General features: G+C 43.2%; 1 protein-coding gene across 7 annotated transcripts in view; it reads right to left on the bottom strand.

Annotated features, from left to right (window-relative positions):
* The window catches only part of LOC111251469 (uncharacterized), a 183,330-nt gene extending 157,273 nt beyond the window's left edge, over positions 1-26,057 (bottom strand). For 4 of the 7 annotated variants that reach the window (XM_086990358.1, XM_086990357.1, XM_022808058.2 and 1 more), the window contains exon 1: positions 25,034-25,900. The gene's annotated coding sequence lies outside the window, so the exon portion shown is untranslated. Of the gene's footprint in view, positions 1-21,294; positions 21,321-25,033 lie in introns of all 7 variants that reach the window. The other 3 variants (XM_086990359.1, XM_022808060.2, XM_022808061.2) reach the window with 3 other exon arrangements.
* Positions 26,058-27,280: the final 1,223 nt, after the last annotated feature.

The raw sequence follows: 27,280 nt of genomic DNA, 5'->3' as shown, positions 1-27,280 counted from the left end.
ACATAAAGCTGGAGTTTCAAGCAGATCAAGCAGAGCTCTAGGAGCTCTATTGGTTGGCCCGTGCAGCGAACACAGAGCTGTTGTCATTGGTGCGCTTAGCCATGCCTACCTCGCACAACAGGTATACCTTGGCAGGATGCAGCGAAGCCGCACATGAAGCAACGACCGATTCAACCGGAAAGGACAATAGCTTTTGAGTTGTAGTACCCAGGTAAAGCCACTCTAGGCCACTGTATTCAATATGAGAGGGTGAAAATCGAAACTAACCAGCTATGATGCGTTAACATTCAAATCTTACCTTTTTACGTTCAAAACAGATCGTGTTATTGGGAATATTAGAATTATAGAGCGCGGTAAAACGAACCCTTTTCAAGATTCGTTTTGGAATATACGGGCATGCGTTTGAAATTAGATTCTATTTTAATATCAGTACTTTGCTATCGTTTTGCATTTTTGTTGAGCTATGACTGCACTCTACGCACCCTCGTATAAACTTCAGTAATTTGGGTATCGCTCAGATACCGCCTGGATAAAAAAAAACGTTCGATTCTAGTACTTTCCAAAATCGTTGGGAATTAGACGTACTTCAGAGTCATTGCAGGTCAATTAGAAGATTAAAGCTATTGGTGCTTATAAACAAAATAATTTAATCCGTAATCAACGCCTCATTGTGTTTTCAGGTTGTAATGACGTATTACGTACTTGTAGCTTTACAAGACGCTTCTATTAAAATTCGTAAAGTTACATTTTTTGCATCAATGGGAAAAGTACTTGATGGCTTGCAGAGCATGGCAAGATCGGTTTGAGCTTAGCACTAAGTTAGCGTATTTCAAGTTTTCCAACACTTACGTGATTTTCTTCACAGATGGTTTGTATAAAAGCATGAAACCCTGAGGGAGCCACAGGCAGCATGCGGATCAATTGCTCGAAGGTAGATAATCGCGCTGTTTGTTTTTAATGTTATACTGCGTCGAAGCTAATCTCTGAATAGAAAAAAAACGAATCGAGCCAGTTAACGAATTCAAATAAAAACGCCTCGACATTTAGACCTTTTTTTTTGTTTTTTACGAGAGATAGCGGTTATGGAAAATTACATTATATGCTGCAGTTATATTGTCCTCAGGGGGCATAAGAAAAGTTTCTCCAGCTGCCTCTATCCCAGGTGGCCGTTCCTACGCAAGCTATGATACTGTTGATACTCACTTATTAGAAACCCAAAGCCAAGGAAAACTTGAACGTTTCCTTAGTTGAAGGAGGCATCTGTTTATGGACTGGAGTACTCTCATTCTGGGGATGTTGTTACGAGACTTCAACATCCTGTAATGTCTTCGAAACATAAACTCACGGAACTGTTTAGTATTTAGAACCATTCGAAGTTTTTTAAGCAAACGTCACCCAAATCCTTTTATCACGTGGGAAGGAAGGGTCAAAGTTCTTTGTTTCTTTTACAATGATAAGCTTATCTTTATTACGCCTTATAGGCCTTCGAGAAATGGCTTCGTGAACTCGTTGTGTAAAATTCAATATAAACGATAGCATAAGTAAGATTGATTCCGGTAAATGGCCCCTAAGTGTCAACCATTGTTAAAATGTACCCTTTAAACTAAATATAGGTTTTTTTTAGTTAGATATGTGGACGGATTATAGCAAGTAACTGCTTCTCAGTTTTGCGTTTAGTAATATTATTAAGAACAGCTTCTAGAGTCTTCGATTTTTAGTAAAGCATGTATGAAATAATTTGTAACAAAGTGTAACACATGCTTTTAGACCCGCGGCGTGTTTTTATGCACTCACTACATTGTTGGCCTCTCGTTTGAAGGGGTTGTCACGAACGCAGCCTTTATTATTATACTAGCTATATCGGTATAATGGCTTCAATGTTACTTCTCTGCATTGGATCAACGATCGTTAGATGTTAGCTATTCAAATTGTGAATCTTGCCTTTTGCAGTTCTCGCTTCTCAGTTCATGCAAATATAATTCCATCGGCTAAAGTGCTCTGTTGGTCGGTAGCTAGGTAGGTAACCATCCTCTGTCTCACGGCAACTGCGACGGTACTCTATCGGTCAAATATTTGCACACCGTCGATATATAATACTGCTCTATTTTTCGGCACCCTTATTTTACTCCGTTCTTGTCCCACTCTACCGCGGCCGCTGCGCTCCTTAAGCACGAATAGGGCATTGCGACTGTTAAGCGGGACAAAAGAATTGTCGACGACAGAGGTGAAAGCAATAGGCATACGCGGTAATTGCGTGCCCCTTCTGCATGCACTATATATGCCGTCATAAGTCTTCTAGGCTAAAGGGTCTATGAAGGGAGCAGGTTTCCTTTCGCCTCCTTCAAACCTCCTCGTCGATTGGTCGTCAACCCGGGCCACAGCCTTGGACTGGTCTAGTCTGGCTTGGTCGGGAGTTGACTGAGGGGATCGACCATTTCCCCAATTAATATCCCTACAAGCGCGCGTCTGATGTACCTTTGGGGCTCCGGAAGAATCCTACACGCCACTACTCAATATCCTCGTATCCGACGAAAAACAGGAAGACGTTTCTCCTATGCGATAGAGCCACTGACGATATGGTATCCTAGGGCCGACACCGATCAGAAGAATCCGAGCAAGATTCTAGGCGAGATTACCAAGCAATTTGCCAGTACTCGGCGGTTAAGCTTATGCTTCGCGAGGCTTGGTTTGCTGCGAAGCTTGCCAACAAGCACGTAAAGTCCCGGGGACGTGCTGCCTCGTGAGCAAAGCAGTTTTCTTCTCACAGGGTTTCTATTGCGGACCTCAGTATCCTTGGAGGAGCCTAAGGATAGCGAACATGGAGAAGGAACCATCCTCGGTTTTAGGTAAGGTCAGATTCCCTTATCAACCAGCTACCGGATGAGAGCACTCATACTGGTCAGTGACTTTCGACGCTGGCCAGTGACGCCCGCCGAAGCGAAGGAACGTATCATAGCAACGAGAAGTTTTTCGTGAGACCGGGCAGAAAGACGAACGGTAGCCAGATCGAATTTACCAACGTTAGAACCATAGAGAATAATGCTAGCGCATCAGGATATAAAGACATGATGGCGATTTGCCAGGGGTGAGCAATTTACGAGCAAATACAGCGTCATTTCTTTAAATGTTGTTACATCTAATTATTCGATCCCTATATAATAAAGGTCTTTAAGGCCACGATAACGTATACATTTTTTTTGGTCTTTGTGTTAGAAATACTGATATAGATAATAGACGAAACTGATTGAAATTGCCAGTTATTACGTTAGGTAGCATGATGCCACATGAACTCGTTGTATTAGTCGGATGGCTTAGTTGTTGCATAAAACAAAGACCTATATGCAAGTTTTTAGTAGATGCGCTTTGTCGCTATGTTTGGCGCACTACTGGTAACTTAGCCGCGCTATCTGATCAAATAAAAATGTATACATACACTCTCAGAGCAGTAAAAAATCCAACATTTGTCTCTGTGAGCTTATATACGTCGTACATCCCTCGAGCAAGCTAACTATATATATTATAAAAAAGCTGAGAGTATATTTGCAAACCATTATCTGTAGATTAGTTGCGATAATAACAATAATAACTAAGTAACAACATCGAGTTTGTTGTTGTCCCTTTCTACATGTAAATTGTTGAAGAACATTGGCTTGCCCACAGCGCTTTACTATTACGAGCATTGATGGCGGCCACACCTTGAACGGTCTCAAGTTAACACGGCATTCGTTGGGTGAACGCCGCTGACCAAGGCTCAGACGCAAATTCGCATGAAAACTCACTCACACGCACAGATTCCACTTTTGCATCCTTCAGAATTCTGACCGCCGTTATGATGACATCGCCAGCTCGCTGGCAAGTTCTGCTTATGTGCACACTTACAGACTGGACAGAGATTCAATATAAGTTAGTAGACCAATTTTTAGCATTCATGACAACTAAGTCTATTTTTTGTTTTTTTTTTTTTACTAACAACACACATTCATATGTTACAATTGCCATTTTATTGAGAGATTGAAATAGTTATTGCTTGATAAGAATACAAACCATTTGAATGTTAGCAGAATAAGCAGTCTGTTAACTTCCTTGGAAAATTCCCTTAGTCATCGTCATCGAACCACGATACACATACGATATGAAATAGCGAAATGTCCATTTTAAGTTGATTCGATAATTGTTGGATTTATAACTTGATTGTAAGTCTTAAATTACCGTAACAATTTCACAACCTGTATGAATCAGGCTGTCGAGGTTTTTGCCTAAAACTAAAGTGTAATTTACAAAAAACGAAAAAGTTTATTTACTAAACGTTTTAGTACTGTCTTTAAAGATTTTGTTATAGAATATCTTTTTCTTGGGTCATTTCGAAGGCCGAGCTATAACAGATTGACTGTTTCACGTTCTGCCATAGTAGTAAATTTATGTTAAGTGAAATTGTATATAAAGTTCCTACGCGATGTTTTCTTAGAAAATTTCGAAATAGTGCCGGTTGCTTACTTAAGAATTTTCGAAATAGACTGAACCACATTCATCATCAGTACGCCATTTTTCGCATACCGTTTCAAAACTGGCTTTATCGTTCCTTAAAGCTCCGGCCGCTTGCTGTCAATATTTTTATAAAGTAATCTATACGACTATAGGCTTTACAGAAACAGAGTTCATACAATCAAAAGATTTCATTATATATATATATATATATAAGAGTGGCTACATCGCTGATCCCAGGTAATACTAATGACTAATATGATTAAAAGCCAAAGTTCGAAAAGGATCAATAGATATTGTAAATATAAATTTGTTTATTGATATAAATTGTATGGATTTTTAATAGTGATACGATAACAATAGAACTTCATTTAAGATTAAATTCTCATAAAAGAAGTTCCTTAATCTTTCGGATGCGTCTGCTTCTGTCATTACAAACGGACATGTAAAGCGACTAGAGACCAAAAAGCGGATTGCCTGGCTGTAGAACGAGCACTGCGAGAAAGAAGTCATTGATAAGGTTGGCTTTCTTTAATCATCGTAGAATAAATTACTGCTTAATGTTCCGTCAGCATTCTTTTAATGTAGGAGGTTATTTGCATATCGAGGGAAGGACTTCGAATTGTTGAGTTAGGCCTTGATTCTTCCAGTGTCCTCGCGCTTCGCAACCCTAATTTACTTCAGGACTCTGAGTTATATTCTACAACCTCTTATTATTGTACGGTCTTCTAGTTTATTGCTTTTGAATTTGCCACTGGATTCGGTGACAGTTTCTTCGATTGGCAAATCAATTTAGTAAAAAGCTATCGTGCATAACTTCTGCAGAGTCATAACTGTAGAAAAAATAGTCCATCTATTACCGTCTGAACGGACGTCAGAGCCAACTCGGCCACTAAACACTGATTTTAGGGTAGTAATACTATTTGCGTTACAAAGGACATTTCTGTTTAATGTATTTCAAACGATATTGACAGGACTCTTCGCTTGCCTGCAAGAACGAACTATTTTTACCATATCTACTAATTGGGTGCGCTTCATTCGTACGGCGCACAAATTTACAGATAGCTTTACGTTTAGCAACTTTGAATTCGGTCTAATGACCTCTGATAGACACCTAACGTTGCAGCAGCATACGCATGCCTTCTAGTAGGCGTATCGAGTGTGACAGTTTCAGTCTTACTGCGACGTTAAGAATCAGTCAATTGTGAAGTATTTAATAATAACAAAATGACTCAATACTGCGATCCAGCTACACTCCCATCGGTACCGTTTGTTTACAAAAACTAACAGGTTGTTTAAAACTCAGTCGTGCTAGATTTTGCAATATAGCGCGCGTCTATATCCACACGTTGTTTGAGAAATTAATTTACCATACCCGTATAATTATATGTTGTGATATCCATGCATCACCCCATCATGCAAATATATCCATTGTTAGCTTATAAGCTTACCTCTGAGACAATGCGTCAAGTTTAATGCAATATATATATACTGAATTGTTTGAGTGAGCTTGCAAAGCGAAAAACGGGAGATTTGAGCTAGACGAAAATGGAATAAATCTGCGGGGAGAAGGATAAAGAGAAGGGAATAACCAAAACAGTCGACAAGGTGGCAACTATTGTGCAAGTGCACCTGCAGAGAAGCACCCTCTGTTTCTATGTGATGAAGGTCTTACCTCCTGACAATTTTTGTTCAGGTGTTCCTCGCAATCAATAGAGCACATCCCACGCCGGGTACCGCGAATGTCGAACTAAACACCGTTGACAGGCACATTTCGGGTGCTTTTTGTAGACAGAGGTAAAATCTAAAGAAAAGGCTAGCAGTAGGACAATCAAATTTTAACTGCAACGTTCTATTCATGGCCAAACGAGATGCAGCCTGCACTATAATGTTCCACTATGATTATGCTTGCTCCCGAAATCCAGTTTGCTTTATAATGGTCATTGTCGCCTACCATAACCTATATGAATTGCTTGAAACAATTTAGGTTGCAACTCCTTGCGATTACGATAGACTTAAGTAATCGCGCCTATGTTCGTCGTCTGCTCTATCTTATTTTTTCTTTGTATTTTAACGTCTACCTCAGGCGTTAACATTGGATGTAGACTTACGATAAGGATCCTTAAAGACGACCTTTTCGACTCTTTTTTTCCGCGTCAGAGAAACCAAACGTTTAGATGATTTGAAATTCGTTGACTCCATGGTAGGCAGACTTACGCTGCCCTCTCCAGTTCCATCATTTTTGCATCGGTAACGCTCTGGCTGTTTTTCAAGAGACATGGAGATTGAATGGTCACTGGCTCCGTCGATGAATAGTTGCGCTAAGCTTGAAGGAGCAAATTGGTCACTATTGAAGGACACATTGAACTAATAGGAGCTTGCGTATTTAGAAGTGCACCTCAATGTTTTTTCATTTTTGTTTCTGTGGTGCCGATATCGGTCTTAAGATCTCGAAAGAGGCTAGAATAAAGTTTGGGAAGATTAAAAGTCTGGTTAGCGGAGTACCAGGTCACTTACTGATGTCATACAGATTCTAAATAAGACTCCACAAAGCTTTCTCTAGAAAGTTGATTGATCTGGTTAATAATCTGTTATAGCATAGGAACAGGCTGGTTGATATCCGCCCTGCTCTTTCAGCGGTTTCTCACAAAACCTGCCATGACGATTGTTGTGACTTGAACTAAAAGGTACTATTACTGACACTTCACAAATCACTTTGATTTCTGGCTTAGCCATGCGCATCATTCCGTCATTTGTTCTAAATATTATATATGCGCACAGCAGACTCTGATCGACATGATAGAAAACGTTGCGTGTATAGTCTGCACCTGAACCTTCTCAGTTGGACCGGCCCCAGTTTCGTCGAGATAAGATGAACACACACTTACGCGTGTACAACGTTCTATTCATTCAGTTCGCTTACGATTTCTGATTATGCTGATGATGTTGGTGACGATTGTCGTGACGAAGACGATGATAATGGCGATCATTGTTATTATCCGACAAATATATCAAGGTATGGAAGGTGAAGCAAAGGTCCGGATCTGGTCCGTTATCGGCGCCACAGCATTATTTGCGGGGCCGCAACTAACCTGCCGCTCTGCCACAGCACCGAGCTGCATTGCTCCAGGCGAGGGACCATAGTGGGTGGGGAAACTGCCAGCCTGCGGAGATGGGAGATGGCAGGTCGGGCATGGCGGCCCGTGATCGAATACACGGGAGCAGAACGCGTTATCGCTGTCTAACACCCTCAAGAGACACGCGCAATCGCCGTATATGGAGGTGCCTGGCCACCTCGGCCCCAGCTAGCTAGCACCAGAGGCGATAGGCAGAACAGCCGTATAACTCGCGTCGTGTGCCCCCACAAAAGCATTGCCCGCGTCTGACAGGACTCCCCCAAGTCTCAATCGTTTCCCGGGTTTGGGTGAAACTGTCCTATAAGTAGCGGCTATGGCGGCTGCTGGTGCAGGGGGGTCCTCTAAACCTTCGTTCAGACATCCCTAAGTTCTTCACTGCAGCTCACAACCTATGCTCAACTTAGTCCACCCACCGCAGGAGATACAATTCCGACGAAGCTTGCGTGCCCCAAAGAATTTGTATTCCTTCCTCTGTTCGCTGGTTGGTGGCGATGCCTCGAAATTCCTGTCGCTCCCCATTGCTCGCCATTCCGGAAGCCCGAGGCCGACAAGAAACCGAACGAATGTCCCCAAGACACGTCGCTTTTTTGTCGGCTTGGTTGTTCCAGTAGCACCTCATCCTTATAGCTGTCGTCATTGTCTGCTACGCGTACTTCACGTGCCTCACGGACCGCCCCAAGTCGACGCAGATGGGCAGACTGGCCTGTGGGGCTGTTAGCAGGCAAATTTGAAAATACCTGGCAGAACAGGAAAATTATTCCCATGTGAAAACGCGGAAGCAGCTACCTAACGGGCTATAGTTCGGCGTGAGGAGGGAGATAGGAAGCACAGATTTGATTGTTTCCGCAAGGCGACGCGCAGAGCGGTTCTATGAACGAAAACGAGTTCAATGTTATACCAAGTGGCACGGTTCTGATCGGTACACGAAATACGCTATGCGAAATATATATTGTTTAATATACTGAGTTGATGGGGTAGAAGCTAACCGATCTTGTTGTAAGTTTTGCCCAGATCATTTATGTTTAAGAGATATTCATTCTCTTATAAACGTTGATTATATAAAACATCGTTCTGTTTCATTTTTATTGCGATTACTCTGCAGGCACACACATATTATATCTTTATGGTGGGGTACACGTATCTAATGGTGAACGCCCTCAGCACCACTTGCAGCTCAAGGGAATTTCGTCGACCAAAGTGCTTTGTGGTTAGTAATGTGAGAAGTTTTCGCACGCTGGCTAGAGCATTGTACCGCTGGTCAAAAGCAAAAGTTCACAAAGGAAGAACGGGAAAACGCTGCGAGGCAGGATTGCTTGTCTGTCCTGGAGGTGACAGTTACAGCGCCACATACACAGCATCTAGCCGGACACCAGATGACGAAGGGCGGAAAGGCCACGAGACGCAACGAATCTGCGAGTGAGAACCCAATGGAGTGAAGTGAGAGCCAAAGCCCTCATGCACAGTCAGAGGGACACTCACTAACGGGGGACACATACCACCCACAACGAGAAAGGGCTGGCGAGCCGGCTATACGTCTCCCTCAACAGCAGAACAGGTCTCACTGAAGAGAAGAGACAAAGCAAACCGCTACTGCCTACAACGATGTGCCAGGCACTCGCCATTTTCTCAAGCGTTGGCGAATTAAGTAAATTCAGCAACGTATCAAGCATTATTACTAGCAGAAACAGCGGCAGTAGCTATAAACGACCGCCATAAAAGTAACTTGGTTGTGCTCTTCTCCTAGCTGTCTCTATGGTGTAAGTCTTTTCCAAGGCAACAAATGGTCTGAAAAAGTGATGCAAGCTAAATTAGCTTATACTACTACTTTATAGAAGAAGCTGGCTAAGTAGAAACCCGAAGATTGTCTTCATATTCGAACAAACAACACGTTTGCATTTAGTAGTTTTATAATGGATATTCCATAGAAAAGAATATAGCGGGAGCGTTTAAGGGGCTCGCAAAAGTCAGAAATATTTGAGAATGATCGGCACCCTATTTACTTATGCTAGCTAATTTGAAAAGTACTTGATCGTCTATTATTCTTTATTTGTAATACTGTTATTACTTTTTTTCTTTGTAATATCTAATATGTCGATAATTTATCATAGTCTAGTAATGAAACGATATGATAAATGGTGGACACATAAGTGTGTTCGATAGCTTAGAGGCTATTAAATCAATGAATTTGTCCGTTTTATTAGTTACCACCTTCACCTCAATGGGTTATTGAACCATGTTCACTTGAAATGACGAAAAAAAGACGCTTACCATAGAAGATGCCACACAATTTAGTTTTACCGTACGGACGTGTAGATCATTTTGTTGCATAACGAGCACTAGTCATTTTATTACGGAAGCGTTAAATTTTTACCCTTTAATACTACATCTTGGAATTCCAATCTATGCCTTGGTACGTTATGTAATTGAAACTGTACATGTCGCTACTGCCATGTCATCTATTTCAGTTTCATTCGAGGCTGTTATCTCCTAAGGAAATAGTCAATCGTATGTTACAGGTATGGCTATCAGCGATGATAGGCCGCGCCGCGTCCGCTCTGCACGGATCTAAGAAGCTTCGGCTGCGCTTACTTTCGGCGCGTACGACAAACAGCTACATGGAATCCAGTCAGCTTCCTGTTTTGTCTGTATTTTGTGAACCTTTTTCGTCTGGGTCCTGAATTGTAGTCAATCTGCAGTGTGACTCTGGAATTACAGATAAGATTTTTGTCTCGCAAACTTTTATAAATACGTTCCTTCGGGGGCAATTCATTGTCTTTATTGCAGCAGCGACATATCAGCTCGCGCCTTTTAAGGATGCATCTCTGACTGCGAATGGAGGGTGAAACAAAAGACATCAAGGATCTTTTACGGTCATGGACATTGTTGCACAAAGACGATACACTAATACGCGCGTTAGGTTTACGCGGTACAGAGGTGTTGCTTTTTGATGTTCTTTAGAAGATAGAGACAGATATTGTACACTGTAAATTATAAGTAATATATTTAAAAAAAAATCGTGTTCTCAAATTTAACACTGCACACTGTTAAATTATCGCAAACACAACTGCTGTCGAAAGGTAAGCTTCCGCTTTCGTCGTAATATCTCAAGATGAATATTATTAATGTCTACGCAGAATTCAGTAGTGGTTTCATAGCTTACTATCAGATAGATACAAGCAATTACCAATTATCTATGATTGCCAATGCGATAGACATTAGGCACGACCACTTATTGAGCCACGCGATCCTATTTAACTACTTGTGTTCCTTAACGACGAAAAAATATACAATATTCAGACATCCGCGCTGCTTTTTTTTGTCCCTAAATAGGAAAATTATATAAAATGCCTCTTTAGTTAGCAACAAATTTCGTCTCTAGATTAATTTCAGCTTAACTGACCACTCTATGAACACGATACTCAACCACATCAGCTATATTATATATGAGAGAAGTGCATAAAAGTTTAAACTATAGACTCTGTGATGTGTCAAGCAAATGAAGCGTTAGTTTCAGACGCCTTTCTCGATCGAGGGCGTTTAGCGGGCTTTACTTCAAGTGCGCAAAACAACTTAAAAAGACATGGGCTTTCCGAAAAGGACGTAGTGGGCTTAGTCGTGTACGGTAACGCAACAGCTTCAACGAGCACAAATTGATTTTCTAACAGCATCGTTTAACTATCCAACCAACAATCAACACGTGAATCTCAATGTCCTGCAATGCTAAGTGATTCAATGCCCAGTCCTCGTTTAGGTTGCGACTGACAACAAATCGACTCCATTGGAAATGTAGGAAAAATGCATGATATCAGGATAAGGCACTAGACGCATATTACACCTCATTATTTTGTCATTGCGTAAGCTTTTTACGTTTCGTGCTAGTTCTTTCAAAACCTCTATCCACCCTATTTTACAAATAGCTATAATGCTATTAGTAGTTAATGTGATCTAGCCAGTCCTGGTAACGTGATGGGCCTGCTATCGAAACATACTTACCATTATATTCCATTGTGGCAAATTAAACTGCTTTCTATAATTTTTTTTTCCTCTACAGGTAGGCATATTGCTGGCATCAAAGGTTTCCTCCAGTAGCCAACTTGTTGGCTTAGCATTGAAAAAAGTTAGAATCGCTGTCTTCGTCCTACGTTAGTTTGTTGGCAACAGGCTAGCAATATAGTCCTTAGTCTCGATGAACAGTAGCGTGGTCTAGCGGTGGCCTCGTCACAAGCTTTGATTAACTAAAAGCAAACTACCCTCTTTCAACACTGTAAGTACGGGATGTTAGAGGAGTCAATCGAGGCGTCAAATAAAAAACAATACTATTCGCGAAAAGTTAGGGGGTGAACGAAAACTTTTCCATCCCGGTGTCATACGGGGTAGAAGCGTTTGGGCCATACGAGCCAAATATACGATCTCAGCACGCCGGCGCCGTCGACGTTATAGAACTCAACAGCAACGCTCTAGGACTCCATTTGGCCTGAACTGCATGACGTTGAGAATTGAGCCCTGTACTGGTGCTTCGGCAACACCAGAGCAACAGCTTCCCTTCCTATTCCACGTCTGTGCCGCTGATTCTGCTTGCTGTATGCGGATTTGCTGAGCTGACAGAATTACCCAGTCTGATGGCTCATGACCGTGCGCTGTAAGAATGTGCTAAATGCCTAGGACCTCAGTGCGCCGAACACCCGATACCCCAGCAACAGGCCAACCAGCACCACTACGGGCTCTCATGCCCACGCTCGTAGCCAGACTAGCTACGACGACGCGGCCGGCACCCCTGTGCGAGGAAAAGTTTAATTAGAATTTTGCAGAGGGCGAACGGACGGGTAAGGGAGTCGTCTCAACGTACAACGACCTCGGCCAGGATATGTCGGGCGCTGTTCTAGCGCTTGAGCTTTCAAGAGCGCTCTTCGTGATCTGCCATAATGTCGTCGCCTCAGTGTATGCGTCTGTGTGTCCGTGCGTGCGTACGCGTGCCTGAGCGCAATGAACACAGTGGAGGCAAGCACGAATCCACCTTGCGCATGGAAGATGCTTGGAGGACAAGATCCATCGTGACCTTAGCAGCAGCTACGATACGTTAGTGGTGGTTCACTCAGTGACTGCATAGGTATTAAAAATAATCAACTTCCGCGCTATCTACAGGAAATAGCTTTTGTTCTTGTACAAGTTTTGCTTATGCGCATATTGCATATTATAGTGATACTATTTTTGCAAAAAAAAGTGTAAAAGCCAACAATTAAAAAGCAGTAGCTTTAAAAGGCAACTATCTTCAAGATGTAAGAATGAAACCATAATGCGTGATCCTCCAAAACAGCCTTTGGATATGGCTTACATATTAGCAGTGCTTCTATGTATGTAAAGACACGCCCACGTTGAATATTAATTTCTGTAGAGCCACGACGTCGTCAGTTGCTGGTGTGTCGTCAACTTGACTACTTATAGCTCTAATCTTGTCTAAAATCGATTTCCGGACAACCTTAAGCTGGTAGCTGACACTTTTAAACGCCGTTTACAACTTCCCTTCTTCTCCTACGTAATGCAATATAGTAATGTTGTGCAGAACTAAACTATCTGATGAATACTTTATTTGTCAGCTCATCGATACAAGGCACGTTTTTTTATTACTCTTCTCTAGCTGTACCGGCCTTCATACCATTTTGATTTCGTGTCTTCTCTCTAGTTCATAGCATTATAGTCGTGACGAATGATTTAAAGCGCCGGTAAAATGGCTCGCAGGATTCTGTTGAAAGAACCGGCTGATCCAAATGAGCCAATCTACATTTATAATTCTATCAACATAGGACTCATTGGTCTGCCTGATCAATACCCTCTCACCCTGCCTTTTGCATGACGCTCCCCTAGTTTGTCCGAACGAAGTTGCATACGGGGAAGGGTGCAGTCGAGCGAGATGGAACAGTCAGCAAGAAGACAATGGGAGAGTTCTTTACGGAGAAAAAAATTCGTCAGAGGCTATCATCTCTGTTGGCGTCGTCCTGATTTCCAAGCCATGTCTCTCAGCCCGTGGATGAGAATGCCATTCGCATCCAACTAGCTTTTCTTTGTCATGCGCCATGGTCCCTCCTTGCTTTGGCTCATCGAGCACTCACAGACATCTTCACAATCATCACCAGCCCATCACCTCCGCCCCCTCTCTTTACATACTTCCACGCCACTCTGCCAGCGTCGTCATCGCTGTCACCATTGCCGACGCCACCTTAGTTGCCAATGCCTGTACTGCTTACCAGAATCATGAGCATCACCACAACCACCAGCACCACCTTGCAAATTCAACCGGAAGCCATCACATTCGCGCCTCGTTACCGAGCGCTTTTCTCATACGTCTTGGCTGCAGCAGACTATCGGCCATGCGCCTTTATCCTCGATTCTTCCCACTTCAGCCTCATTCTCTCGCCCACTCTACCGCGTAAAAGCTCTACCGTTGGTGTTGGCATTCCATCCATCTCGGAAAGCGGGAAGATGGCCGACTCGATATCAGTGATTCGTCGGATCCTCCCACCTTCGTTAAGGACCTTTCTCTAACTTCTCCCCATCGACTAAACCACTTCCATGCTCTTCTCATAGCAAATATAGCCAGCCACCATCAGTCAGCTTTCAGGAAGACGTCACAGACATTTGTTTTCTAGTTACCCATCCTTCCCTACAACGTTCGCCTTAGTGTCCCTGCTTAATATAAACGTTAATAGCAATGCCTCTGGTATTTACCCATTCGATGTCACAAGCGTTTGGTCTATTGTGACAACCTGCTTGCCTACCTACACAGGAGATCACTTTTTCTCTGCATCATTGGAGTAGCCAGCACCACACAACTATAACATTATCAATGAAAGAGTATCCGTGTGACAGGGAGAGTTTGGTATTCGAGTCCCACTCTACAAACTCTGCGTATAACTTTACCTTTATCACCGCCAAGTTTTCGGCCTTTCGTTTAGTTTTCAGCCCCTTTAATATTGCATATTGTACACATAAGACCAGTAGGCATGCAGTTGTTATTCCGAGGAGCTGCTGATGCAGTAGCAGCATCAGTGTTAACAGAGCGGCGGAACAGGATCAGTCCAGCAATTTCACAGCAGCGGGCAGAATTTCCTCCGCCATCGTTTCGTTGTAGCGCGGATACTGCTGCCACAACTTCACTTAAGCTTGGAGCGGAGGGTCAAGAGAGAGGAAGACCGTCTATGCCAAAACAGAAATACTAATATAATAAAGAGAAATGGGCTGTTAAGAGCGCTGGATACAAGCAGGAAAGCCATAGCAAGATCTGTCAGAAGTAAGCGCGGAGCGGAAGGTTCGCTACTACTATATATACATCAAATGTTTGCTGTTATGTGATAACTTATATAGCTTTATACATATACACCTTTCTTCTTCATCTGGTGTTCCGTATTTTGCTGACTGTGTTCAGCACACATTCCGCTCCCCAACAAAGGCATTACGTAGACACAGATACCCTTACAGATATATATATGCCTACACACGCATGTGAGGTACACACGCGCATCAAATAGACGTCGTTACTGGTGCCGTTCTTCGTTTCGCCACACACTCGGTAGGCACCCGATATCTAGGACGATTTCTCATGCATCACATATACAGATCATATCTACTACGACAGATATACAGGTATGCCTCTCGCTAGGGAGCAGCACGAGCGGACGAGAGCGTGACTGTGTGCACATATTTATGTACGACGCTTACCGGGACGCGCACTTGAACACTTCGTGATGCCTGTAGGCAGCCAAAGACAACAGCGAGTACACACGTACGAATGTATTAGATATGTGTCGTTCTTTAAATCCCAGGTGAGTACTTGGAGGAACAAAGGGCAGTTGACATACGGCAGCGCCGCCCATCGTATCATCTTCTTATTTCTTAATGACTTTGTTTCCCTTAGAAGCTGGATGCATTCCACGGTCCTCGAATTGATCGATAAGCATCTTGTCAAAAGGAAGTCCGCCGAGGACTAATTGTATCTAGGACTGAGCTACAGATATCCATCTGCAGTAGCCGCTACCGTCGCCGTCAGCTCTAAGCCTTCTAATAATCGAGGACAGCAGAAGGAGTAACACTTCAAAATAAACGGCTTCTTCGATCCGCTTTTCTGTACCTGATTTGCCGTTGCCTCGCTCGTATTCAACGAAAGCAAACGCTTCATTGCTACTTCCTATGTTTGGCCCGCTTTTCCTGTCTCCGATAGTCGGTGAACTGTGACGACGCGGAAAAGGGCACGCTTCAACGAACCACGTCAACCTCGTTCTGCTTTCACCACCTTTGAAGTCGCATTTGGCGCTCACAGAGGCGCATCTTAGCCATTTGAGCGACAAACGGACATGGTCCATGCGCAACGATGTTAGATTTATATGGCAGGCGCACATATATCTGTTGTTTCGTATTATTTACTACCAGCAAACGTTACGTTTGCACGAACGTATTAGCTCTTGCTGATGATTGTTCCTGCCGTAGACGTATCTGTCTAGATAGTAAGCCGCCGCAGTATGAGATCTATACGGTTCTACGGGTACGCTAGTATATCGTATTGATTGCTCACTAGCACATGCAGAAACAACAATTGCAGATACGACCACTGAGCAGAACACATTTTGGGTGTTAGCCACCAAATGAAATCGTAGTGGCGCTTTCAGCCTTGTAAAACTGCTCCATTTATTATTATTTTAACAGCGGTGAGTGATCATTAACATCCTTACAACAGATTTGTGTATATTGATATGAAGATTACAAAAATTTACCAGAAATATGTTGAGCGTGCATGCCATACATAGGAAGCCATGTAACTTATTATTTACGTACGTCATGAAGTTTCATCGCCGCTACTCCATATTGCTTACCCCTTACGTTCTGCCCTTTCATCTCCTCTCCCATGGACATATTGGCAACAAAACAGTATCACGAGTTATTGTTCTAACAATGTATTCGTAACATCAGCGGTGTTACATGCACTGCCGTATTAGCGCAGTTTCCTAAACCGGTTGATAGTCGCGTGATCGGGCCGGCGGGGGTCTGACGACGAGCTCCTGTTTGTAGATGATAACATTCTATTTAATGAGTCCGTAATTATTTGAGACGATGGGCAACGCGTGGCGATACGATCACACACCATTAGGTTCCTTTACGGCGTCATATTCCAGAGCTGCTGCCGCTGCCGCTGCCGCTACCGCCACTGTAGCTGCTCCCCTAAACCTTATCGTTATGGCGGGCGGCATTCAGGCTCCTTCTGAGCAGGCTATTTTAGGCGATCTTTTCGGGAAACCAACACAAAGCCGGTCGGTACTCCGCAGTTGGCTTACGTCGATTTCACAGCCAAACCATTCTGCCCGGAATCGCATTTTCACAGCTGCCAAAACGGACACAAAATATACAACGAAGCTGACGGCTATGCAGCACGCATGAATGAGGCTGAATGAGGCGCTGATATATGTTCTTTGTTGGAACAAAAAGTAGCAGAAGGCGGCAGGGATTCTGGTATTGCATCACGTACCAATATAGAAAAAACACGTGTTCACTGATAACTGATAGCATGAAGTTAGTGCCTCGAAGTTCTGTGGGGCAAAGTATTGCCTCATTATCCAGCTATCTAAGTCAGTGCATATCAATCTTGTCGTTCGGATGACAGCTTTCACTACATTCCATATGCTTTGTTGACGTGACCTAATTGGCTGGGTGATTCCGTTAATAATAGTGAAAGGCAAGCAACCCTTAACCTTATGAACTTTTGCTTTGTACATAAGATAAACAAGTAATTAATATTTGGATTGTTACAATCAGAACTAAACAAATTTTCCTCCTTTCCTTCTGGGCTGTAATCGCAGATCCTTCTACAAAGCCTCTAATCAAAGCGAGGATCCTAAAAGCCAATCGTATCTCAGTACATACAGAATATAATATAAAAAATGGCATTATTAAGGCTTAGATAGGATAGAATTGATAGTTAGGATAGAATTGAAGTGGTCGTATATAGTTAAGGCTCATTTAACCTTGATTCAACAGGCATTTGTCGTTGAATAGGTTAGGTTAGGTTAGGTTAGGTTAGGTTAGACGACCTTACTCTTCATAACCTTTTATGACATGGCCTTACGGCTCTGCTGAGATACTCATCAAAGAACTACCACATCCAAAACTGGATCTCTAAAGACATCCAGTTATACCAATAATCATTAGCGAATATTAAATGCGAGGCTGGCTGCTTCTCACCAGGACACGTCGTTCTGTCTATTACTTGCTTGATGTTATATGTATATTCGGCATTCAAATTTGAAAAAAATCTTACCAAGTTGTTTGTCGTATCTACTCTTAGTAGTTCTTTGTATGAAACAAAATGGCAAGGCTAACGGCACGCCGCTTTCTTAAGCGAACATTGTCTATTATCCAGTCCCTTCACGCGGTATAAACAAAAGCCAAGATTAAAAGTCTGGCTCAGAAACCTTTGACGCACCTGGATTTTCGATACAAGATGAACGGCCATTTTGAAAATAATAATATCAATGGCCATTCAGATAAGCTTAAGACTTTTTGTGTTATTTTACATTTTTTTGGAATGTTTTGCTGTCTAAGTCCTCGCGTTTTAAGGATTCAGACGGCAAACAGACTGCTAGGCGTTTTTTTTTTAAAGGAAGTTTATTTTCAAGGAATGTATTGAAGCTCTGATTGTGCTCAATAGTGATTTTATTGGGCAAGCATAACCGTTAGAAATGACACTTGTAGCACATGTAGGAAATGTTGTTGGAGTTTATATTTGTTGTACAGATACGCTCCTCGAAACAATTCGAAAACTCCGAATTCAAATACCCCGTCTTATGTATATATACAAGCCTTGCAATGGGTAAACCGTCCATCGTATGGGTTCCGGAGTAAGAGTTGTATATATGTGTGTTCATTTAGAACTTTCAGCAGTTCAAGTTTCCTATTAGCATGGTGTTATGGTAACGCAAAGGCATTCTCCTGTTACTTTGATTGGGAGAACAATCTGTTTAAACAGAGTTATCATTTTCTTCATTTCACTACGCGTGGCTTAGATAGCTTTTAGCTAACGTAACTACCACAGGACTTACTTGAATCGAAACGAGCTTATCGAAAGATAAAGGCGCATAAGCATACGTTCAATAATAAACTCAGTTGTTTACTGCTCCTTAGTTATGAACGGAGTATATATCTTACTCAATCTTCTCCGAACAAATTCCTCTCAGGTGTCTGCCTTAACATTTTCGTTAAAGAGAGGAAATGCTATTTTAAATACAAAACAAGTCTGTACATATAAAAATGCGAGTATACAAGTAATCAACTACACGTTAAGGAGAAGGGGGCTCAGCACTCTCATACTTTACATCAAAAAAGATAGTTTAGCATCGAACTTGAATGAGGCGGAGTAAAGGCCACTATTTCTTATAATGTCAATATAACCTTGCTGCTTTTCAGTGCCATCCAGTGCATTATTATGGATGTTTGTGCCAATTTTGATGATATTTGTTATCGTTCATCATTGTAAAGAATCGTCGATGTGTATATATATATATATATATATATATATATATATATATAGCACTTTAAACCCTCGGCTGCTTGTTGGCTGTCTGGCACTACCCGAAGAAGTGGTCTATTCTCAGACGAAGCTTTCGTATTCATGAGCTTTGCGTTCGCTCAATTCATCTGTTGCTTCTAAAGCTGCAGCCAGGCAACTAGCGGAGTGCCTGCAGTGCGAGATCTATACCCGTTTTACGCCCTCCCTTTCCGCGACCGCCGGTCCGCCCCTGACTCCTTTCAACCTCCCTAACAAGATACACGAGAGACAACGGCTGTTGATCTGATCACGCGTGCAGGAAGACAGCGACACATCCAAGGCTTTCGTAGGCACAAGACACTGGATTCATTCGGGAGCTTCACCAATAGCACGGTCTCAGTGTAAGACACTGAAAGGTCTATAAGTTGCCTGGATTCAAAATTTCGTATAGATACAGTATTTCTCGTTGCAACCTATATTGCTAGAGATATTCTAAGGCCTACTAACGCCCCTATGAATCGTTCGACCAACAGACCTTATAACCTAACGTATCTCATTTGATAAAGCTTTAACGTGTTCTGTTAATTTACCGAATTGACGTGGAAAGCGGTACGTTTCTTCTTGACAGGCTTCAACATGATAAAGTACGAAGACTGACAGTATCACTCGATTGTGATGAGACTTTGTTTGAGATTCATGCTTAGCGTAACCTAGACAAAAATAGAATGACACTAGAGCTTCTGTACAAACTCGGTGCTCGAAGTTGCTGTAAGTGCCGACTAACTAATAATCATAACGACATGAACAAGCACATCTTAAGACGGTCCCACGTTCCCGATAAAGGAAAGCTGCACTACCGTGTACGAGCTTTCGCCAAAAAAGTTATCTTGACATCGCCAAAAAGAGCTAAAATACGAAGCTGTTTTCAGGAACTGCCCATCCAGCTTTTGAACCGGATACCCAACTAGCGTTCTGTGGTATAGCGGCCAATTAGTCTGAACCCGCTGTTAGCACCGTGGAGCTTCTCTAACCTCTTTCAATGCTATCCGTTTCTAAATTGTGCTGCGACAACCCATAGCCGAATGCCGAATGTCCTCCACCTACTGTCGCGACATTCAATCTGTTAACACGATGGTCAAGCGACCCGATGTGGATATTTGAAAAGGACGACGGCAAGAAAATGATTAGGGGTTGAGCCATGCCATCAAAACAATGAACTCGTATTTTGGCAGCCGTAGGGTGTTCCTCGTTTTACGGCCCTCGTTGCTGCTGCTGCTATTGCTGCTGTTTCTAATACCCCCTGCTACCGCTGTGCTGCGTTATGCTCTCGAAAATACCTCAATTTCCACTTTAACGCTAACCGTTAGTGATTCACAAGCTCGTCGCTCATTCGCTCAACCAGCAGCCTCTTCGAGCCGTTTTCCTCTACCATTGGGAGCCTCTTTGAAACGAAGCTCCCCCTTGCCACTAACACAGACTTTTGCGAAAAAGCTTGTTCTCGGTCTCACATTCTCCTGCTCGCAAAGTTTCCTCTATTGCCGTATCTTCTCTCCGCTCATACCGCGGATGCCCAAAGCAAACGTCTCTACGGAACGAAGAAGGTGACGCCGGTGCCAGAACGACGACTGCCAGCCTGTATGAGAGCCTACAAGACCATGCACACCCTGCACCCGAGACGGGCTTGGGCACAGAGTGTACGTTGAGTCTATTGTGTTCAAGATCTCTCTGTCTGCCCTTTCCTCCCGTCGGTCTTTACGTCGTTTTCCTAGTCCGAGACTTGGCTGGGCGATTCCTCGCTGCGCCTTCAACTTCTCTTCTTCGTCTTCTTTCTGAAAAGATGCGACATGGCTCGCTGAACCAGCTAAATGCCCACTAAACCATCTACCCGCTTGACATACTTTGCGGCGCTAGCGCCGGCGGCGGCACGAGTTGTATAGCAAGTCTCCAAAGTTATCCTCAGTGGCTTCGGATGCTTGGCTGTGCCTTTCGACGTCAGCCGTTATTCTTGCCGCATGCCCACTCGCCGCCGCTGCCCAGACCACGAACCATATTGGGTTAGGTTCCTTCTATCGTGCGCTTCATACGAGGCCGTCTGCAAGTCGACAAGTCCTCGAAACTCCAACCCTTGACAACGAATGAACGACTTACGTTGTTGTTGTTGTCGTTCCCCCCGTCTGCGCCGTGCTCGTTCAGAAGACAACAAAGAGCGAACGGAGATCCAATAATGAGTGCACGAAAAAAGTGAGTGAGAAGCAAAAAAGACAATGAAAAGGACAAAAAAAGCGAAGGTTAGAAAAAAATACAGGCATACTCAGTCAGAATGCTGCTTAGCCGTATCTACCTACGTTCGAGTGGCAACTTGTGAAAGACTAAGATCCTCGACAATTTTGCCTAGTGGCACCATTGCAACTTGCCCCAGTGTCAGTGAACGCGACATGCGCTGCCCGAAGCCTCTGTCGGCGACCAAGGCTGAGTTCTTGTAATGGAAACACAAAGACGAAAACGACGACAAAGTCGACCAGCGCGTCGTAGCCGACTCTGTTTCGATATAAAAACGGTGGATGTATGCGAGATACGACCTTGTTTTCTTTATCGCAAGAGCGGTCCTTCCAAGCCATTCCTCGTACTTACTCCTGCTTGCTGCTGCCTCCCTTCCGCTTGTTTTGGCTTGAGCTATAGCCCTTTCTCTAGCTATTGTCGCCAGTATCAGTGTTATAAAACATGCTGGATTACTGCAATGAGCAAGTTGTAATAGGGGCACGTAAGAGAAGACGGTAACAGCTAAGGCAGGGAGGTCGCGCATACAATTTACGTATCCTAATGCGAACCTTACCACGCATGGTGGCTCAATCTTGACTCAATAGGCATGCTTTGGTAGACCCGAGCGCAATGGAGCTGGCAGGTTTCGCAGTGTGCAGTTTGCAATTAACATAGCAGAATGCTTTTGTTTGTTCACAGTTATTGCTAACATGTTGAATGTAGCCGACAAACGGCAAATTAACATAATTGGCGATCCTGTTCCGAAAATGTTTGCATCCTCACAATCTATTTCGTTATCAATGACGACTTTCAATATTGCACCGAAAACGTGAGAGGTTATTTCAGAAGTAATGTAAAGTGAGATTGTGGCCAGCCTGTTTCTATTGCTATTCTGTTTATCATAGAATGTAAAACAAAACAATCAACAAACAACATGTATAAATAATTATAGCTTGTTCCAACCGGTTACCAGTTAGTTGTTGATCACTCAGCGAACTGATAATCGCTACATATCAAGATCGGCTCTCGGCATAAAATCGATCTTAGACTAATCTCTTTGAGACCAACCATCTCTTTACGTTTTTGTCCCTTGCCGAGCAGCTAATTACAATATGTGTATATTTGGCAACAAACTCGCTCCCCGCCCTATCATTGGGTCCATTGCTAACAAGCTGCTGACCACGGCAAAGTGGGCAAGCAAGCTTTTCAGAGGGGCACAAAACTTCGCGAGCCATCTCTGACTCAACCAACAGGATGCTTAATGCCATAGGCAAAAAGTTTTGGCGGTTAGAATGGCTAGCTTCCGGGAGCTAGTAATGGGAACGTCAGAAACCCTTATCTGTCTTACACAACTGCAAACTCGAACTATTTGGACAACTACGACTGGTTGTTCAGGCCGTATCGTAGTCACCGAAGCCTAAGCCAGAATGCCTGACGGTACATAGGACACATGGCATGCGGGCTGTACTCCAACGGCACACTCCTATGCATACGTTCCACGAGGCTGGCACAGGCTAGAGGAAAACGCACACGAGAGAGAGGAGCAAAATGGGACGAGGGGGTGCCAAAGGCATCCCACAACGATTCGTCGTAAGCTAAGAGCAACGTACAGCATTCTACAAGTTGCTATCTATCTACTACTGTCTCCATTAAGCATACAGACCACTCTAAAAGCTGGCACGGCCGAACTTAAGCGATGGTAACACAATTCAAGAGGGCGAATGAGTCATAAAGTTACGAGCAATTTACCAGTAGTAGCTCGGTTTTGCATAAACCGTCGCCCAACCTCAACAAAGTCGAATAGAACAGAAAAAAATCAATGTTATCAAGAGGAAATTGCCGTACCGAAACGTAATTGAAAAAACGTTTGTACCGGAACCTATCTCGCGGTCTTGAGAAATAATAGGGCCCCATCAGAAAATTGTGAATTCGGCCCCTTGTTTTTTTCAACTCGCTCTGTGGAGCTAACAAGTGACAGGAAGAGGGTTTTTGCTTATCCAAATACAGATAGTGTATTCTCTTGCGAAATCAAGGATTCTAAAAATCGAACCTTATTCAGTTCTATTAACCGGTAAGATGCGTAGTTTTTTTGCATGTCTGTTAACTGAGAAGCGTGTCTGCTAATATTAATAAGCCATAGGTGCAAGTCACTGAAGCGCCAAGGCAGACGCGAGTCTATTGCAGAGTCCTTTTTTTTATTATGCTACATAACATACATTTATCTGTTTGTCAGTTAAACTTTATTTTCTTCAGACATTCGGGATGACGCGCCGATCTTACTATTTTGATATAGCATTATTTAGCGTTACTCGCCGTTTCAGTTTGTCTTTATTTATCTCTTTCCATAAATCTTGTCCAGTTCATATCAGGGAACGACACGACCATACGCGGGTCGTCTCTTTGGATTCTTCCCTTCATGAATGTTTCCGATATTTCACGCTGTTCGTCTTGACTGCAGCCGAAGCACCCGTCATATATTCGTTTTGCTTGTAAATCGGCGGCACCTTCTCCAACTTGTCTCCGTCCTCAGATAGGCGTCGACCACGACCACCACTGCAGACCCGTAGCCGAGGCGTTGTAGTCGAAGCGCTCGTAGCGAAATTCTGTTGTCAAAATTCAAAGGTGATCTACTTCAGAAGGGGATAGGAGCACACGAAGGGACGGAGGATCGACCACTACAGGAGAAAATACAAGGTATGACGAAGCCCATGCTTGAGCCAGCACAAATAGCAACTCCTTCTCGTCCCTGATCCCTTAGAATAGATGGTTCGGCGAACCAACTTAGGGGACATAACCGGTTTCCTACTCTCCTCTGTTCAGAAATGGTACTCATACAAGCATCGCGTGGTTGCGGCAGCAAGGGCCGCTGACGTCCCTTTTTCCAGATTACTAAAATATAACAGCGGGGCGATCATAGCGCCTTAAGGCTATAACACGGTTGTAGGCTCCTAGCATCCTCAAACCAACCAACGAAACCATATCTATATATCGAACCACCCCCTACCCGAAGTGAATCTACACAGATGACAGCTGGCGTCAGCGTGAAGACGAAACGAGGCAGTTAGAGTACGAAGTGGCTTGGATATGGTGCCTGCACCATACGGTCAACGACTTCAATGGGTTACCTTGCGTCGGACGGTTAGACGGGACAAAACCCAGACGTTATCTTCCGAGAGTGACAAGGTAGATGGAAGACCGTGATAAGAAAGACATCGTGGTCTGCTTTGAAACTTTACCGTGCTCGAAGATTCGCTTGGTGGGAAGACAAAAAGTGAAAACAATCCTACAAGAGCATTTCCGCATCCTTACAAAGCATGTCTATTGTCTATCCCTTCTTGTCGAACATTTTTGTGATTGTTTCACTGTCAAAAGCGTTTCTTCCTTTGGTAAACCCGTTCTTGTGTAAAAAAGAAGATATCGACTGGAAGCATTTCTTGCTTAATTCGATATTTCAAACGATATGATCAGAACCTTATACGTGTATAGCGTTGTGGGTATCTCTTTCATTACGAAAAGTAGTACCACTCCCTGCATGAAGTGCGAGACTGTGCAGGCAGGTGGCGGTTTTATAGTCAAGGTCACGTCACACTGCCGGAAAAATCATATTTTTTCTTACCTATTTACTCACCTTATTATGGAGTCTGTGGACGCTGATTTTGTTCTCTGTTGTCACCTGCCGAAACCTTAGCTTCTATCAGTCTTGCTATAGCGCACCACTTAAAATCACCTTCAATACAATGTATATATTCGCTGACTTTACGTGTAATAACAAACGTAGATGTATTGGACAACCCCTTCAAACCTGTCTTCTCTCAGTCTGCATACATTTTATGGGTTCGTACACAATATTTTTCCCACCACTCTACACTCGATGCCTGCTAAATACGCAGTAAACCTGATCGGATGGAGGCTTTTAGGTAGATAAACAGACAGATATTGCTTTTGGTCGTTATGGCCGTGCCGCTATCACTATTCGGTTATCGCGCACACACATACACCTGATCAATCTGTGATAGCAGTTGTAGTAGTATTTATATTTGGTCGTTAGCTTTTGCGGGATTCGTCTTCGAAACTAGCTCGCACTTTGTCCACTGTACACCTCACCGTGGTCTGATCTCGTAAGCTGAGATCTTGCTCGTGGACGGAACCTAATACGGGCCCTGAGAGCGTGACAGGGGCAAGCCGCAAGGATGGCTTGCCAGGACGCACTCGGCGCAAACGAATGTGGAGGCAACGTGCGCCTTGAAGGGCTTATACACATCAGCCGAGGGCGAGGGTGAGGCCACGTCGAGGGTAAGGGCCAACCGTCGGGTCGCCGGTGGCGCCATCTGGGTGATGGGAACACAGACACATGGGCCGATGACGTTCAGTGGGCGGAAACAAAAGACACACTACACCAAAGTGAGTACAGGAAGAAGAGGCGCTGGGGAAGAAAAGCTAGGAAAAAAGAAAGGGAGAAAGAGAACGAGAGCAAGAGAGAGAGAGAAAAGAAGAGTGCGAAAGTCCAAGAGGAAGAGACCCACAAAGATGGGTAGTGTAAAGGACTACGAGGATATAGGCAAAGACGACGGTAGAGCGGGTCGACAAAGGAATGAAGAGCTGAGGTAACGGCCCAAGAATGTCCTGATGCGTCGAGTTCGTTGGCATTGTATATCATTCGTCAAATGTTGGCCATCATAGTTTCGTCGAAGTAAAGGAATTGTAGGAAGCTGAGAACAATAAGCGGAAGGTCAAACGACAATTGTTGCTGCGTTAATCAGTCGGTCGATTTACTCTAAACAATTGACTTGGCTAGTGGCTTTGTAACTGGTTTAATATTATCACGAGATGATGAGTGATATCTCGGATATTTTTCTATGGTTCTTTTGTGGGTAGCAAAGAATGTCCAATTGCTTGCTTACTAATATTATCGATCTAGGTTTTATAGAGGCAGTTGAAGAAGTAGAATGTTGTTAGAAAAACTGGGAGGCTCGTGGCCTTGTCTTGTTCCTTGTGTATATATGCACCATTGGAATGGAACTTTGCAAGTGTTCTGCGTTCGGCTGTTTAGTTTACCAATGCTTATGGAATCAACAGGTTAGGTAAATAAGGACATACTGGGACACCTCGCACCCCGCATGTGAAGGTCGGTAAACTCGGCCTTTTTTAAAAGGTTTTTGCTTGTCGAAACAACTCATAAATGGACATTTTAACGTTACATTTACTCAAGTGAATTTTTATTACATGAGTGCAAGAAGTTCCGTATTTTGGCCATCACGGCAATGTCGCGGTGCTGATTAAATTGATTAATCCGGATTGGCCGCAAAATGTGTGCGATCAATCAGTGAGCATCAATAAGATCAGCCAGGAGTTAGTGTTTGCATCGAACACTAGCAATTTTTGTTCGAGACACGTGGCAAGAGCGCGTCAAGGACACATGGCCAAAGGACCACCTCCAGAATGAACTTATTGAATATTTTCGTCAATATTTGCTATTCCCATCATCACAATCCACTTTTTCTACGACCGCTTTTACATCCATAAGGCAGCAATGTGTGTCATGTAGTTAGGTAGCTTTTGATGACATGCCATTTTGAAGTGTTTGAATCTCTACATCATACTCCAAGGACATTTGTGAGGTATTTACGAAATTGTCTTGCCCGATTATTTAGTCACCTTGATGCGTTTTTCACAAAAAGAAAGAACATATATATATATATATATATATATATATATATATATAAAATTACTCAAAGGTTCTGTTTATATTTAGTCATATATTAAATTATATACGAATGCTAAGTAAGTGAATAAATCTGACTTCAAGTCCTCAGTTCATGTTTATGCATACACACGAAAAGCGAGTCGCTTCTTAAATAGGCACGGTATTTTTAGT

This window comes from Varroa destructor, unplaced genomic scaffold (genome assembly GCF_002443255.2).
Source record: "Varroa destructor unplaced genomic scaffold, Vdes_3.0 BEIS01000005.1, whole genome shotgun sequence".
In the NCBI taxonomy this organism is placed as follows: Eukaryota; Metazoa; Arthropoda; class Arachnida; order Mesostigmata; family Varroidae; genus Varroa; species Varroa destructor.
Note: the sequence above shows the minus strand (reverse complement) of the source record. Positions and strands in the feature narration are given on the sequence as shown.